Source organism: Protopterus annectens, chromosome 4.part0 (assembly GCF_019279795.1).
Source record: "Protopterus annectens isolate FY-2018-M chromosome 4.part0, PAN1.0, whole genome shotgun sequence".
Taxonomy (NCBI): Eukaryota; Metazoa; Chordata; order Ceratodontiformes; family Protopteridae; genus Protopterus; species Protopterus annectens.
The window spans coordinates 1,550,889,222-1,550,905,609 of NC_056733.1; positions in this window are offsets into that span (position 1 = coordinate 1,550,889,222).

Genomic DNA, 16,388 nt, shown 5'->3' on the forward strand with positions numbered 1-16,388 from the left:
TTTGATCTATACAATGCAAGGAATTCTTGAGGTAATGAACAGCTAACTACACTGTTCCCCTCAGTATCCCAGTACAAAGTACGCAAAACCAATCTAGTTGCACGATTCTTGAATAATTCTTGCTCATATTCTCTATCAGGTCCTGGTGTAGTACAGTAGTATAGAGTACAGTGTAACAAATGCTGTCGATCAGTGTCAAGGGAGGGGGCTTTACTGATGGCTACGTTCATCAGTTCCTCGGTTACTGCCCCTGTACCAGTCGTGACTAGGTTCTGGCTGTACCAGTAAAAGGTTTCACCCTCCGGTCTCACTACAAAGGTATCCATTTGTCTCTGTGCCTCCATACCTTGTACATTAGGAACTACTGCTATGCCAGATATCTGCATAAGGTCCCTGCCCAATAGGTTTACTGGACACTTTTCAGAAACAACTATTTTACTTTTCTGGGTCATACCTGAAACAGGGTCAGTTATTGCTATATCATGGGAAAGTGGTTTCCTGTACAGCTGTCCATTTGCGGCTTTTACTAGTATATAATCAGGTGATTCAGAATGTTCTGGTAACTTGGAGGGGTGTATCAAAGTCCGTGACGCTCCTGAGTCACACAGGAATTTGATTTCCCTTCCCTCCACCAGAAGTGTAACTTCCAGTTTCGTATCTGCCAAGTAGAGCTCTAAGCTCAATAATGCTAAGTCCAAAATTTCACTTTCTTCATCCTCCATATCTACTTGCACTTCCTCTACTCCTTCTATCACATTTACATTTGTTTTTTGTTTATTAACTTTTCCTGATTATTCCTGACTTTCACTTGATGTATCCTCACTATCATATAGTCAGTCCTCATCCCCTTTATCTTCTGTGATTACCTTTTTGTTTTGCCTACAATCCTTTGCTAGATGTCCCTTTTTCCCGCACTTGAAGCATTCACCTTTCTTTTTCCTTTCTTCAAAATCTTCTGATCGTTTGTCAGACTGTTTGTTTCCCTGGGCATTCTTCTTGCCCTTTTTACCTGACTGTAATACAAATACTTCAGCTCCATCTTCAGCAGTGAAGACTTGCGCCTTCTTTTTCTTTTTGCTATTAAAATGTCTTTCAGCATGTCTAGCGTATTCAAGTAAGGCTTGTAGCCTCCCTGTTCGATGGTCTATCATATGCTTCGTAATGAAGCTACTAATAGGTGCAATGCAACCTTTCAAAAATGCAATTTTTAATTGTTGTTCATACGGGGAATCATTTGTTTGGTTCTCAGGAACCGACATACCGCTATGATTATTAAAACATTCTAATAAGCTAGCATAATATCCATCTATTGTCTCATTTTCTTGTTGTATGCATTGATTAATGCAAGTCCAGTCTAATCTGGGTTTCCATTTCTCAGAGATTCGGTCTGTCAGACCTTTCACTCTGTTGTCTAACTCTGCGTCACTATGTGGGAGTGGTCTAAGCTCTGCATTACGAAGATTCCAGGTGCCACAAATCATGTGCCAATCTGGACCTATAATTTGTCTTACTACTTTTTCTACTTCTTCCCCATTCAAGTGGTAACTTAACCTCATGCCTTGTAAATCTTCTAAAAATTTCGTAAAATTAACTTTTGGATGGGGGATTCCCTCAGTAGCCTTCCGGATGTCCTCCGGTGTCCATGGTCTATATACTAAGAGTGTTGGGTCCTGCCCTTCCTGTCCTGCCTGAGGATTTGGAACTTCTATAAGTGGGCATATTTCTTCCTCACTCTCATCCTGTAAATTTCTCTCTATTTGGTATGATTATGTGTTCCTATGTATTTTACATGTTCGGGACCTAGTTTCAATAGGATCTCTAACAAATGGTTGTGGTCTTGCTGAAACTTCAGGATAACGTGGAGGCGGACCAGCCTGTCCACTCGCTTCATATCCTGAAAAGGGTAAGGGAGGGGGCAAGCGAGGAGGAGCTGTCGCTACTACCAAGTTATTATCCTCTTTGTCTAAAAATAATGTTTTTGAATTTTTAAGCTTCTGTTCTCTACGATTTGCTTCCTCAATCCACCTGTGTGCTTGAGGAATGCCTAGTTGGTGTTGCTTTTTTGCTTGACCTCCCGCATCAGATTTAAGCTGTTTAAGGAGTTTAACTATTGAAAGTTTATCTAGTTTACCATCAAATTCATATTTACTAACCCATTTCGTATAATACCTAACGTTATCAGAACGTTGTAATTGCATGTATTTTGCGTCTTCGGTTAGGGTCGGATCTCACAAGATTTTGGTGCACTGATTACCCATGTCAAAGAAAATGTTACGTAACCCTTTTTGTATCACGTGATATCATGTTCTCAGTTCCTGTTCACAGTTTATCTAGAATAACTGCCTACCTTATTCTGTTACCCTGATCTATAACCAAATATACAGTACTTCCTTTTGTCCCTGATCTGCAAAACAAATCTTGACAACAATATACTGTAACCTCGTCCCTGATCTAAAACAGAAAAAAAGCAAATTCTTCCTACCTGAGCCTCCGGTATTGAACTGTCCAATGTCCACTCTTCGGCCACAGATCAGAAAGTGGCCAGCCTCTTTACACGACAATTCAGTCGGAGGTCTTTTCACCCAAGAAGAACTGTTTCGGTAACTTCTCCTGCGCAGTATTCGACCAACGGTAAACTCTGATCTGCAGCTGTCTGAGGGAATTTTCCAGTCCAAAGGACCAAACTGTTAAATAAAAGTAAGAATTCAATACACAGGAAGTTCAGATTCAAAAGTTTACTAGTGTACACCAGGAGGCAAAAAACGTACAAGTACAGAATTTTGTCTGACATGAAACAGGAAGCACACAATTTTATATAGGTTTAACATTTAAGCTATGCCCACCTTACTGACGTGATATGTCACAGGGCATCTACATCACTTTAGCTTACAATTCTTTATTCATTAAATCTGCTGATGCTGTATATTTTAGAAAAACTTTTCCTCTAGATACAATACGGCCTTGCTATCCAGCTGGTCAGTCATAATGTCTTTCTGTAAAGTTACTTGTTCAAGGTTTCATATCAGTTCGAATACAATAGCAGCTTCAGTCTTTTAATGTATGTCTCTGTTCTCTGTTACACTTTCTCACACAGCTGCATGCTATCTTAGTAACACATATACAAGGCCAAATCATTCCAACAGGAAAGAGCAGAAGATTTCATTATTTCGCACATTTAATTTCCTGACCCAGCAGATAATCACTTGTGAAAAGCATAAACATTAAAACTTGCTAAGCTAGCATTCTGCCAGGGTCAGAGTTCAGCTTTGCTTCAAGCCACACTGCAGTTTCAAAACTACTTACATTTACACATGAATCAATCTGTACTGTTATATGATTAATAGAATAAAATGCATTATATACTACTTTGCTTTTAAACTAGCATTTCTCATATATTTAAATACACGTTTTTCTAACAGGTAGTATACATAACTTCAACAACCTGACCATAACCAATCATTAGATGATGGCTTCACAACTGACACAGCTGTAGGACACATAGCAACATTTGGATCCTTCAGGTACTATACTATGCCAGTAACCAGTGGTATTCACCTGCACCCATTACTGAGACCACTCCTGTTTGGCATATAGCTCTCTTAGGTACAAGCAATCATAGTAGGGATATGTCCGTCCACATCTGGTAATGCATACTGTGGCCTATAATGCATTCTCCAGATGACACACACATCCTCCACAAGGGTATCATACAGACAGATACCTGTTGTCAAATCAAACCCATGCTGTAAAGCTATTAGCCAAACTAAGTATAGTCATCCACCTTTATGGAACATAGTATCCCCACAGTACCACATAGGTAGTAGCCACCAACATGATGAACAGGTACCAATGTGTACATGCATCCAAGTGTTACTTCATATTTCCTTTGATATTCACATTTCCTAAGGTATTTTGAAATAACTCTGTGGATCACATAAGCAATAAGGGGTCTGCATGCATATCCACAAAGGTCGTTGTACACCGATAATGAATAGTCATCATTGACAGACTTTGCTGTGTTAGAACATGTCTGACATATACCTCGGCCATAAACCCTCACTCACACAATTCAATAGAAACCGTAATGAGTGTGTGTGCCGCGGATGACCTAGGCCAGGGATCACTGCAGTGGCTGGCCTTGTCACAAGCATACAGATGTGACTTAAGGTCTGGGAAGCAGCAGCACAGTGTGGCAAAGATGACAGTTGTGTTCTTGGAGAAAGCAGGGTTCACACACATGCAATAAATGAGGTAACATGCACATATATGTATTTGCCACACAGCTACCTCACATGTGCAATGCATACTGATATGTCATACAGTAGTAAAAGCAAAACCCACAACACATTGCCCAACAGTGCCACACACTCACTGAGTGCAGGATTCAAATCCCTACCTAACTACTTCATGATAATAAAGGAATATGCATTAACATGACGCGCTATACACATTACTGGGAGGTCTCTTTTCCACGGGTATATTTGTAAGATGGTGACATCATCAGACTTCACAAAGATAAGTATACCACTTGTAAGGTGTTCTACTACTCTCCAAAAATGTCACTCCTCTCCAAGGAGATCACACACAAACAGAAACTCACACACTTGTCAAGTGCAGGATTCAATCCCCTACCTAACTGGTTTATGATACTACAGGAGTACGCATTTACAAGATGCGCTATACACATTACTGTGAGTTCCCTTTTCCACAGGTATATTTGTAGGATGGTGACATCATCAGACCTGACAAAGATTAGTATGCCACTTTTAAGGTGTATGAGTACTCTCCAAAAAGGTTGCTCCACTCCAAGGACATCACACACAAACAGGCACACACACTTATCAAGTGCAGGATTCAAACCCCTACCTAACTGGTTTATGATACTACAGCAGTACGCATTTACACAACGTGCTATACACATTATTGTGAGTTTGCTTTTCCACAGGTATATTTGTACGATGGTGACATCATCAGACCTGACAAAGATTAGTATACCACTTTTAAGGTGTATGAGTACTCTCCAAAAATCTTGCTCTTCTCTAAGGAGATTACACACAGACACACACACATGTCAAGTGCAGGATTCAAACCCCTACCTAACTGGTTTATGATACTACAGGAGTACACATTTACACAACACGCTATACACATTACTGGGAGTTCAACTTTCCACAGGTATATTTGTAGGTTGGTGACATCATCAGACTAGACAAAGTGGGTTACATTAGGTGACATTGGGTGGGCTACATAGAAGGAATGTCTAAACACTTTGGCCATGTGATCATCAAAGGAGAGTTTACTATCTAACTGTGTCCCCAGGGCCTTCATGACTTTCTCCACATACTGGAGTACCACCTACGTGGTAATTTGTTTTCACCAAAGGGGATGACTATGCATTCTTTGGCATTCTTCTTGGGGCATTATTTTGACACCAGGTATCTGTCCCTGTAAGCCCCTTCTGGAGGATGTGTGTGTCAGCCATAGAGTCGATTATGGACCACAGTTAGCAGTCATCTGCAAACCTGTTCAGCCATACTCCTCTCGTGCTTGCCTGTACCACTGAGCAGTGTCTACTGAACAGGTGGGGTCCCAGGGCCAAGACTTGTGGGTTGCCATTTGTGACCGTCTTAGAGTCAGACATGGCACCTGCAACTCTGAACATGTGTGTTTGATCTGTGAGCCACTTGGCCACACATCCTGTGACATAGCTGTTGATGTTCAGGCTGGTAAGCATGTCCATGATGACAGAGTGGAGAATGGTGTAAAAAGTCCTTAGTGAGGTCCAGGTGGGCTATGTGGACTACTTTCACCTCCATCTTTGTCTTTGGTAACTGTTTGAAGTAAGTTAACTATGTTTAGGAGGCAGGATCTGCCTTTAACAAGGCGAGGTTGTGTAGAGTCCAGTGTCTGGAGGTTCCCAATGACACTGTTTATGGGTTCCATGACAATTTGCTCAATAGCTTTGTAGACCAGGCTGAGTGGACATATAGAGCAATGGTTTCCAGGTTCTGTTGTGGCTGGATGAATTTTAGTGTATGTCATTCTTTGGGTACATACCCTGTGGTACAATTGAGTCTGGGCAGTGAATGTAGGTGAGGGTGTAGTTCCTTTTGGGCCTAGTGTAAGACGCAGCCTGGGACACCATCCAGTCCCATTGATGCTGTGTTCTAGGCTTTGGGGTGGGCTGTCTTTACCTGCATGTCCATGATGGCTGGGGCTCTGCATCCTTCTGTGATGGACACAGGCCCTATTGGGGGTGATGGGGTGACGTTTGCACTGAACTTGTCCCCCAGGATGTGGGCAATGAAAGTTGGTTCAGTGTATTCCTTGCCATTTGCCAGTAGCTGACAGCATATTCGGAAGTCGACACCTACATGTCTGGTATAGCTACCGCATGCTTTGTGGTTGTTATTCTTACAGTCCTTGGCAATTTGTCTTTTGAAAGTGCCCTTGAATTATTTTATGAGCGATCATTGCATCTTCCTAATAATGATCAGTGATGCCTTTCCTTTAGTGAAGTTGGCTCTATCAGGTGTTAGTTTCCTCCTTCTGTTGCCTAGCTTATTTATGGGCAATGGCCACCAGATTGTTTTCTTATTTTTGGAGGAGTGCATCTTGGTTTTATTTGTGATGTCTCGATCCATAAATCCCTGTAGATGCTCATAGGATGCACTTGTAACTGATTCAGCAGACTGTATACCATTATCCTACAGCAAGAGGTCTTTGGAAATTTCCACTTTTGTCTTGGTACGTGTGCAGTTTGCTTTGAAAATGTCTTTACGGTGGTTTCATTGACTGGGTGGGAGGGTGGGATGTGGATGTCCAGTGTGATTACTTTATGATCGGATATTACCAGCGAGGGTTTTATCTCTGTTGTGGAACACTGGTACCCTATGTTGGTGATGATCATTTCCAGTATGGTGTCATCTCTGGTGGGCATGGTGACCTGCTGTTCCAGGGTGTTAGAGTTTGAAGAGTTAGTGGAAAGAGAGATGAGGGTCATTAATACCAGAAGACCCGTCATGGCTTCCAACAACCTTGGTTCAAACGAGGCTAATTTAATTAAATTTCTTACCAAGGAGGGCTGTAGGGTGATGAAGCCAGACAAAGGGGGTGGTTTGGTCTTGATGTATAACACAGATTATGACACACACATTCATTGCATGCTACAGGACTCCGAACAATATGACATAGTATCTAGAAATGAGTTACACATAGCATACTCAAAAATAAACTACATGGTGATGGATCATTTGCTGCAAGGTACTTTCAATGAAAAGGTATACAACTATTTATTTGTAGCCAAACCAAGAACCCCAGTGTTTCCAAAAACCCACAAAGGGTTGGACCCATTGCAATTTAGACCAATAGTTTCTGGTAAAGGAGGTATCCTAGAACCTTTAGGCAAATTTATAGATCATGTGCTCAAGGGATTTGTTACATCTTTGAAATACATTTGTAAAGATTCCTGGGACTTCCTTGAAGGCATAGGATTTCAATTGTATCACCCTGACCTTTTGATGGCAACTATTGACATTGTACAATTATTTCCGAGCATACCCCATTCAATGGGTTTGAGTTGGTTTAATGAGGTGTTGGCAAACAAGGCTAATCTTGGTGCAAACGTTTCCAACTTACTGGTAGAACTTATGGAAATCGTGTTAAGTAACAATTTCCTTTGTTTCAATGGTGAAATTTATAAACAAAAGATGGGTGTGGCGATGGATGCTCCGTGTGCTCCGCGAACATTGTACTGCACAAATGGGAGCAGACTTTTATATTTGCGACGGCATGGGCGAAGCATATCAAACATTATGTTAGGTACCTGGACGACATATGCCTTTTATGGTGCGGAACAACAGAAGAGTTTTCGAATTTCATTGGTTACATCAACTCTACCACCTCATTTTTGGTTTTCACACATTCTGTCAGTGACCAAAGTTTAAATTATTTGGACATTACCCTGTTCAAAGACACTATCGACAACAGGTTTGGTTCAAAGGTATTTAGGAAACCAACATATTCCAAATCATACCTGCACTTTGAGAGCAGCCACCCTTTTTATCAAAAGAAAGGGATTGTTAAAGGGCAGCTCATACGTGCATCCAGAATGACCAGTACTACAAAAAATTTTTTAGAAGAGGTGAACTTCTTGAAAGAGAGGTTTTACGAAAGAGGTTATCCTGTCACATTGGTCAACACTCTGGCCTTAGAAGTATGTACGCATAAGGAAGATAGATATCCACCTTTATTAGGGTCTACCACCACGTTAGTGGATGAGCTGAATACCAACCCCCAAAAGTTTGAGCAAAATGTATACACACACACTTTTTCCAGTAATTCTAGGTTAATAGAGGAAGCAGTACTAAGGTTTTGGCCCGTACTTTCATTACATGAAGGATTAACAGAGATGGTTTCAAAGCAACCCAAATTTGTTAGGCGAAGGGACACTAATTTGAAAGAATTGTTTGAAAGAAAGCATACAACAGAAACTGTTAACATTAGACGCAAGAAAGGAACATTTAAGTGTGGAATGTGTAAACAGTGCCCAAACATTTTCAATGGTGACACTTTACATATTCCATCAAGGAAATGTATATGTCGGGCAAGTGGGTATTTTAATTGCAACAAGAAATATGTTGTTTATTTAGGTTTTTGTTTAAAATGCCAAAGCTTCTATGTAGGGAAAACAGAAAGGACATTAAAAAGAAGAATTTATGAACATTTATATGACATCACAAAGAAGAAGGAATCTAATGCTTTTTATAAGCATTCATTGTCCTGTCCCAACATGGAGCTTAGGTTTATTGTTTTAGAGCAGCTTACACCAGATGGTAGAGGGGGTGATTGGGAGAGTAAACTGGAATATAAAGAGCTTATATGGCAACTAAGGTTGGACGCTGCAAAATGGCCAGGGCTTAATGACAACATGAACTTGAGCAGTGTTTTGAAATTAAGAAGAGCCAAATTATAATAACACAACATAAAATTGGTATATTCACATACTTAATACACTCCCAAAGAATTGATTCATACATTTTTTATTATTTTGATTTTTTATATTTATTCATTATTTTTTATTTATTTATTTTTTCTTTATACTTATTTAGTATTCATTAGCATTTATTATCTTGATCGCAATATGATTCATTTAATGTTTTATTGTTGTTGAACAATGTTTAGCAAGAAGTTTATGTTTCGAGCCATTATGTATATGAGAAATATTATGACAAGGCTATTTAACTGGTTTTACATGTAGCCCTTTTAATACCAAGCACTTGCAGGTGATATTTTATCAATTAGTTTTTTAACTTAATTGATCACATGATTTTTTTAGTATTTAAATAGGAGCAGTTGTTACATGGTGTTCATCTTGATAAAGCTCAGTATTGCACTGAGCGAAAGCGCTTGAGGGATTTGTTACTGTGTGGTTTTTATCCAATAAATTTGTTCGTTGAATTTCAACTACTGGATTTTCATTTACCTTCCTTCTGCTGTGGACTACATTTTTTGGTGTTAAGAGTTTTAGCTTTTAAACTCTAGGAAACATTGGTCAAAGGATGTTGTACACAAGTAATTCTCCCACTCAATGTTTGGGTAGTTGTAATCACCTCATATAATGTTTGATAGGACCATTATATTTTCCACTGTTCTCAGGAATACTGAGTGAGGTTCCTGTGACAGGGTAGGTGATCTGTAGCAGGCCACAATCTGATGAGCAGCTCTGCCCAATGTTAATTGCACTTGCATGGTCTCCAAGGCCTCATGCTGTGCCACTAACCTGAAGGTGTGGTTATCCATAACGTAAATGGGTACACCCCATCCTTTTGTATTTCACTCATGGTTTTGGGTCCGAAGGTCAGAGGGATTGTGAGTGTTTTATGTGGAGCATGTCCAACAGCTCTGTGTTTGACATAGCTTTGTATGTTAGGCAGTGAACACATCTGAGTAGGCGATATGCAAGGGAGTACAGATGGAGCATTTTGAGATGGTCTGTGTATGGCATGCATTACTGGCCGCTAATGCTCTTTGTGAGGTATTGCTGCAGGCTTTCCAGTTGTTGTAGTTGTCTTGTGAGGTACATAGCAAAAGTGGCATTGTACTCTATTATAGTTCTAGTGAGTGATGAGTAGTGGGGAGCAATGTCCTCTTCTATTCCGCATGAGACACATTTCGTGATGAGGTGTGCCACATAGCAGGGTTTCCTGACTACTGTGGGGATATGATTATCACAGTTGTGTCCAGTGTCCACCTGTGACCCAAGGTCTCTTGTCACACTTTCAGTGTTAAGTATACTACCGCCTATGTTATAGTTCTTGGCTACAGAGTTTTTAACAAAGGGGATGACAATGCACCTTTTGGCATTGAGCTAGAGCCCATGGCTTTGACAACAGCCATCTGTCTCAGTGATGCCCTTTGGTAGGATGTCAACATCTTTAGTGTTTACAATTATAACTCTGAGTTTGCAGTCCTCTGGAAACTTCAGTCACAACAGACCTTCCATGTTAAAGTTTACTTCAGGGAAGTATATACTAAACAGGACAAGACACAGAACTGCACTCATCACTGGTCCAAAGTCATACTTGGAGTCTGCTACTTTCACAGTGTGTGTTCTGTCAGTAAGCCTGTTGGCAGCACATCTTGTGACATAGCAATTTATACATAGTTTAGTGGGTTTATCTATATTTCCAGAGTGTGGGGTGGTGTTGTAAGCTGTGGCAGGATCATCATAGGCTGTGTGAACCACTTTACCCTTGCCAACGGTTCTGTTGACTGCTTCAATGTCATCTATCAGGTTTAGGTGACATGATCTGCATTTTACAAACCCAACATGGTTGTGATCCAGGGTTTGGGGATTACAAATGTATTTTTATATATGTTTTATGATGATACATTCCATGGCCTTGAAGAACGGTCTCGTCAGGCTAATGGGGCACTAGTTCCTGGGGTCTGTGGTGTCTCCATCCTTGTGTGGTGGGATAACCGTCACTATGCACCATTCTACAGGCACAAAGCATGAGGTGAGGCTATGACTGCACATGGTACATCAGTGTGGTGCCTGTTCATTCTGTGGTTTGTGTGGAACACAGCCTGTGAAGTTATCTGGTCCCATGGCTGCTGTGATACTGGCTTTGGAGAGTGTTTACCTGAGCAGCCGTGATGACAGCAACTTTTCAGTCTTCCATTATAAAGATGTGCTCTTTCATGGGTGAGAGGGGGGTAGAGTTAACTCTGATCCTATCTGCCAGGATGTTGGCAATATCAGTTGGGTCTGTATATTTAGTGCCATTGAGCTGTAACTCAGAACAGATCTGAGTGTAGCCATGACATGGGCCTGTCTGTTGGGCAGAAATATCCTGAGTAGACAGTATGCAACAGAGTACAGATTGGTATACATTCAGTCTTGTTGCATGGGGCAACTGTTTGAGGCCAGTAATCCTCTTGTTAGGGTACTTCAGTGGTCTTTCTGGCAGCTGAACGTGCCTAGTCAGATTCATCGCAAGTGTGTTGTGGTACTCTCTGAGGGGTCTGATGACTGATGAGTACTGGGAACCTCCTTTGACCTACATGCACAGACCTTGGCAGTTTGTGTGAACACATAGCATGATTTTCTGACAATGTTTTGAATGTGTTTCTGGAAGTAGAGATGTCTATCCACATTTGTCCATGGATCCCTTATTATCTCCTCCATATTTGGCATGTGTGTGAGCATGCCCAGTATGACCTTTCAGTTTGTTGTTGCCTGACATTTGCATCATTTTTTAAGTGTGTGAGCATGGCCAGTATGACCTTTTAATGTGATGCTGAATGAAATCAACTACATTTGTTGGAGTGTGCGAGCATGCCAAGTATAGACATTTATACTATATGTGTATGGAAAATCAAGTTGCATTTTTACAGCAAGCCTCACCTTTGTGTCATAGATCAACAGGGATCATGCTGTGCCTACAGGGCTTCCATGAGACACTTTGCATAGACTTATCAACATTTCTACATACAGGGGGGGGGGGCAGCTATTCTTTGTACATTTCTACCCAGGGGCACACTTGATTGTTACTGTGGGTGTACATACGATGAGTGGCTCACCTGACACTTATACACATTTGCTATGCCTGCACTGCTATGTACGGTACACCATTTCAGTCTGTACTGTTGCCTATCATACTGGCTTGAGGCATACTACTGTACTACACATCTTAGCGTCCAGTGCCACATATATTAGATTGCAACTTCATAGCCTACACAACCCACATCACACCGCCTGGCCTGATGTTCTCTGTCTGCATAGATCCATATGCATCTTTAGGGACATGTTACAGCATTTCTTTGTGTTTGCATTACTGTACAATTGTCCTGATGTGTCTGTGCTACTGAAATGCTATCATGGCTTAGTGGTTCAGTACTGTGACTATAGTGCACAGTATCCTGGGTTCGAGCCGTGTCACTGCTTTTTATTTTCATGCTGGGCAGACCAGACTGCTTAAGGGACAGTAAAGCTAATATCAGCATGTTTACCTGTCTTTGCTCAACTTTGTACGACTTTGCCCGACCTTGCCCAACATTGCTTAACATTGCCCAACACTGCGCTGGTTGGCACTGGCAATTTTGTTTACATATACTAAATATTGGAAATGCAGCTTAGCACTGGTTTATATTGCTTAAAACATGGCAATCATGCCTCCGGTGGTGCTGCAGGGCTGCCTATGTCAGATGCACATACTACACTCCCTATACACTCCCTATACATGTTTGGAAACAGGTAGTGTCAAGTTAGGCATCCCTTTTATTTTATGTGCGAGTCAGAGAGAGGTATCATTTCCAGGGTTCCTACTGAGCCAGTGTATGTGCTATGCATTGCCTCTTTGCCAAGGCCAAGGCATACTGGGCACGCCTCCTTTTGCCTACTGGGGCAAGCTCAGGTTGTTCCTCCTCTGAGTCATGCTGTGCCTGTGCAGGCCTTGGCAATGTTGGGGGGCTGTTTGGCCCTGCCCCATGCTGTTCCTGCTGCAGCTGTTTTCACAGGATCATATTGTGTAGCATGGCACATACCATGACAATTTGGGTACATGTAGTTGGTGAGTACTGCAAGGCACCACCAGATGTGTCCAGGCACCGGAACCATGACTTGAGCATCCCAAACACACGCTCGATTACATTTTGTGTTTGTGCATGTGCCTCATTATGGAGCTCTTGTTCAGGTGTGTGTGCATTTCTGATGGGTGTCATCAGCCACGGCTCCAGTGCGTATCCAGCATCCCCCACTAGGTGACCGTCAGTGATGTCCCCATTGGCAAATGTCTGGTACAGCTGCGTCAGATACCAGATATGGGAATCGTGGTAGCTTCCAGGGCAGCCAGCACACACATTCAGTATTATGCCCTGGGCATCGCACATGACCTGGCAGTTGATGGAGTGGAAGCCCTTGCGGTTGATGTAGGCCCTACCCCGCTCACCAGCTGGTGCTTTGATGTGTATGTGCATGCAGTCAATTGCACCCACTACCTCAGGGTATTCCGCTATTTGCTGGAAGAGATGCATATTGCTGGCCAATACCTCATGGGAATTGGGGAAATATACATGATCACTGACATGTGCTGACATGGCATTCAGGAACTGTTGCAGTACCCTGGATGCTGATGCCTGTGAAATCCCCATCATATCACCAGTTGGTCTCTGGAAGGTACCTGTTGTTGGTATTCTTAGGCCAACACATACCTTGGTTTCCACTGGGATGTGTTCCCCTCTGTTGGTTCTGTGTGTAAGGCATGGCCTGCACAGCTCTATAGCGCTCCACTATCTCCAGCTCATGTAGCCCCTGGTAGGTTACCCTGGGTCTGTACACTCTTCTCCATCTCCTCACTGTGGGTTGCTCAGCAACATTCGCAATGGCACCACCCTCAGCATCTTCCACATTTTGCCTTATAATAGCAGTGGCAGCCCCGAACATTTTTTTGTCTCAGTTAAGCTTTTTAAGTTTTCACTTCTCTTTGTATACTGCAGTGTTGCAGTGTTTCTGAGTAAAACATGGGGGAATGTTGTTTGCAGAGTTTTAAGTGCTGGGCTGGGTTGGGCTAGTGTACTCAAAAAACTCCAACACGTAGCAGAAAGTAAATGCCAACCACAGAGATGGAAAGCCACAACACTTTATTCACATGTCCTGGTACCTTGGCAATTCGCCTTCAGTGGAACAATACATCAAATGAAACCCATCTCCTCAAATACAAACACATTAAACTCATTATTCTATCAACCAATTATAAAATAATTGATAGAAACTTTTTTCCCTCCTTTTTACTTAATTACTTTACAAAACATTTAAATACCATTTTCCATAGAAATACCCATAAATATGCTATTTAAATACTAATTTATCAATAATCCACATTATCCAACATTTAAACTATACAATATAAATAAATAAGTAAATAAATATGAATAAATGAATAAATAGTAAAGACTACTCCAAACATTTGATGTTATACATGAAATAGCATTAAACAATGCTAAATATTTTTAATGCAAAATATCAAATGCAAAACTTTCTCATAAAGCAAGACAATTCATAAAACATCATATGATATTTCATAAAGATAAACCTACATCTAAATTCAAGCCCCCCGGATGTAAAGTGTGATAATTGAGAATCAACTTATGTTCTAACTTGTTAAGTTCTGTCTTAAAATTTCCACCATCAAAATGTGGTCTGGCTAAAACACTGAAAATAAATCCTTCAGTGTTGCCATTATGAACCTTAACAAAATGGAAAGCCACAGGACTGTCCAAATTCTCCCTTCTCACATCTCCCAAATGTTCCAAAATGCGAACCCTGATCTTTCTGGTAGTTTGACCAATATACCATAATGGTTGAACACAATCACACCCCAAAACATAAACCACCCCTTTTGATAGACAATTAAATTTTCCAAACGCCCTATATCTCTTCCCATTAATTTTCATTCCATCTAAATTTCTAACCAGAAAAAACAACCAATATCTGCTGGGTGAAACAACCTCTGTTCAAAAAACGTAAAAACAATGTTCAGAAAATAACAGAGGAAAGTACCATGTACTGCATGAATAAAAATCAGCAACGACTGTCCATAAAATCCAACGATTTAATAAGATGAAAAAACAAACAAACAACAGGAGACTGCAGTGAGTGAGCGCTTTCACGTTTGAATCAACGCTTCTTCAGACTTTAACAACGTTTAACAGACGTTAAAGTCTGAAGAAGCGTTGATTCAAACGTGAAAGCGCTCACTCACTGCAGTCTCCTGTTGTTTGTTTGTTTTTTCATCTTATTAAATCGTTGGATTTTATGGACAGTCTTTGCTGATTTTTATTCATGCAGTACATGGTACTTTCCTCTGTTATTTTCTGAACATTAAATTTCTAACCAAATGACATACAGAACACCTACCACGTCTCCATATCAACATTTTCTCCATCAACAGAATGTTCTAGTTTTTTATTTAATAACTCCTTCAAGTTACCAAATCTTCTATAAGAAAAACTAATATGAGTAGGAAACAAACTTCCCACAATCATATCATCACAAACCACATTCAAAAACTGTCTAACAATCTTCTCTATGGTTTGAAAAAAATCTGAATATCTTGAAACAAAAAATTATTTCTCCTCCTTATCAGCAACTGTGTAACGTGTACTAAACTCACTTCTTACTTTCCTTCCACCACACAATCTGCTTTTTAAACCTGACAGAATTTCTGTTGAATACCCTCTACTCAGAAGTCTATGAACCACTTCATCTAATGTCTCATCCCATAAATTGGGATCAGAAGTGTTTCTCAGAATTCTTTTAAATTCCTGTTCAGTCAAAGCATTGATTAAATGGGGAGGATGCATGCTGCTAGCATGTAAGAAATTATTCACCGAAGTTGGTTTCCTGAAAGGTCTAAATTGTACCTTATAGTTCTCCCCCACATAGGCTAGTGTACTGCCTGTGTAATTGGTTGATTCTGATTGATTTCACCTGGCAGCTCTGCTAGTTCTCCTTGGTTAACTTCCTACTACTACTTTTCCTTCCTTTTACCTTTCTGTTTCCACAGGGGGCAGTGCCGCGCAAACACACACACACGAGCGCAGACAGCCTTGCACAGGCTTACACGGGTGCACACACGCGCACACAGGCTTACACGGGTTTACAGGCATGCACACATGCGCACACAGTGTAAGCATAGTTGCAAGAAACTTTGGTGGTAGCCACGGCGTACACCTTCGGTTTTTGGGTTTCAGTTCAGACAACTGTAGACACGCCTCTTCCAGTCCTGAGTAACTCACAGCAAACACATGCCACTCTGCTCCAATAAGCTTACGGTCTTTGATACATACCCCCTCATGATGTCACCTATCTTCTACTCTGTTAC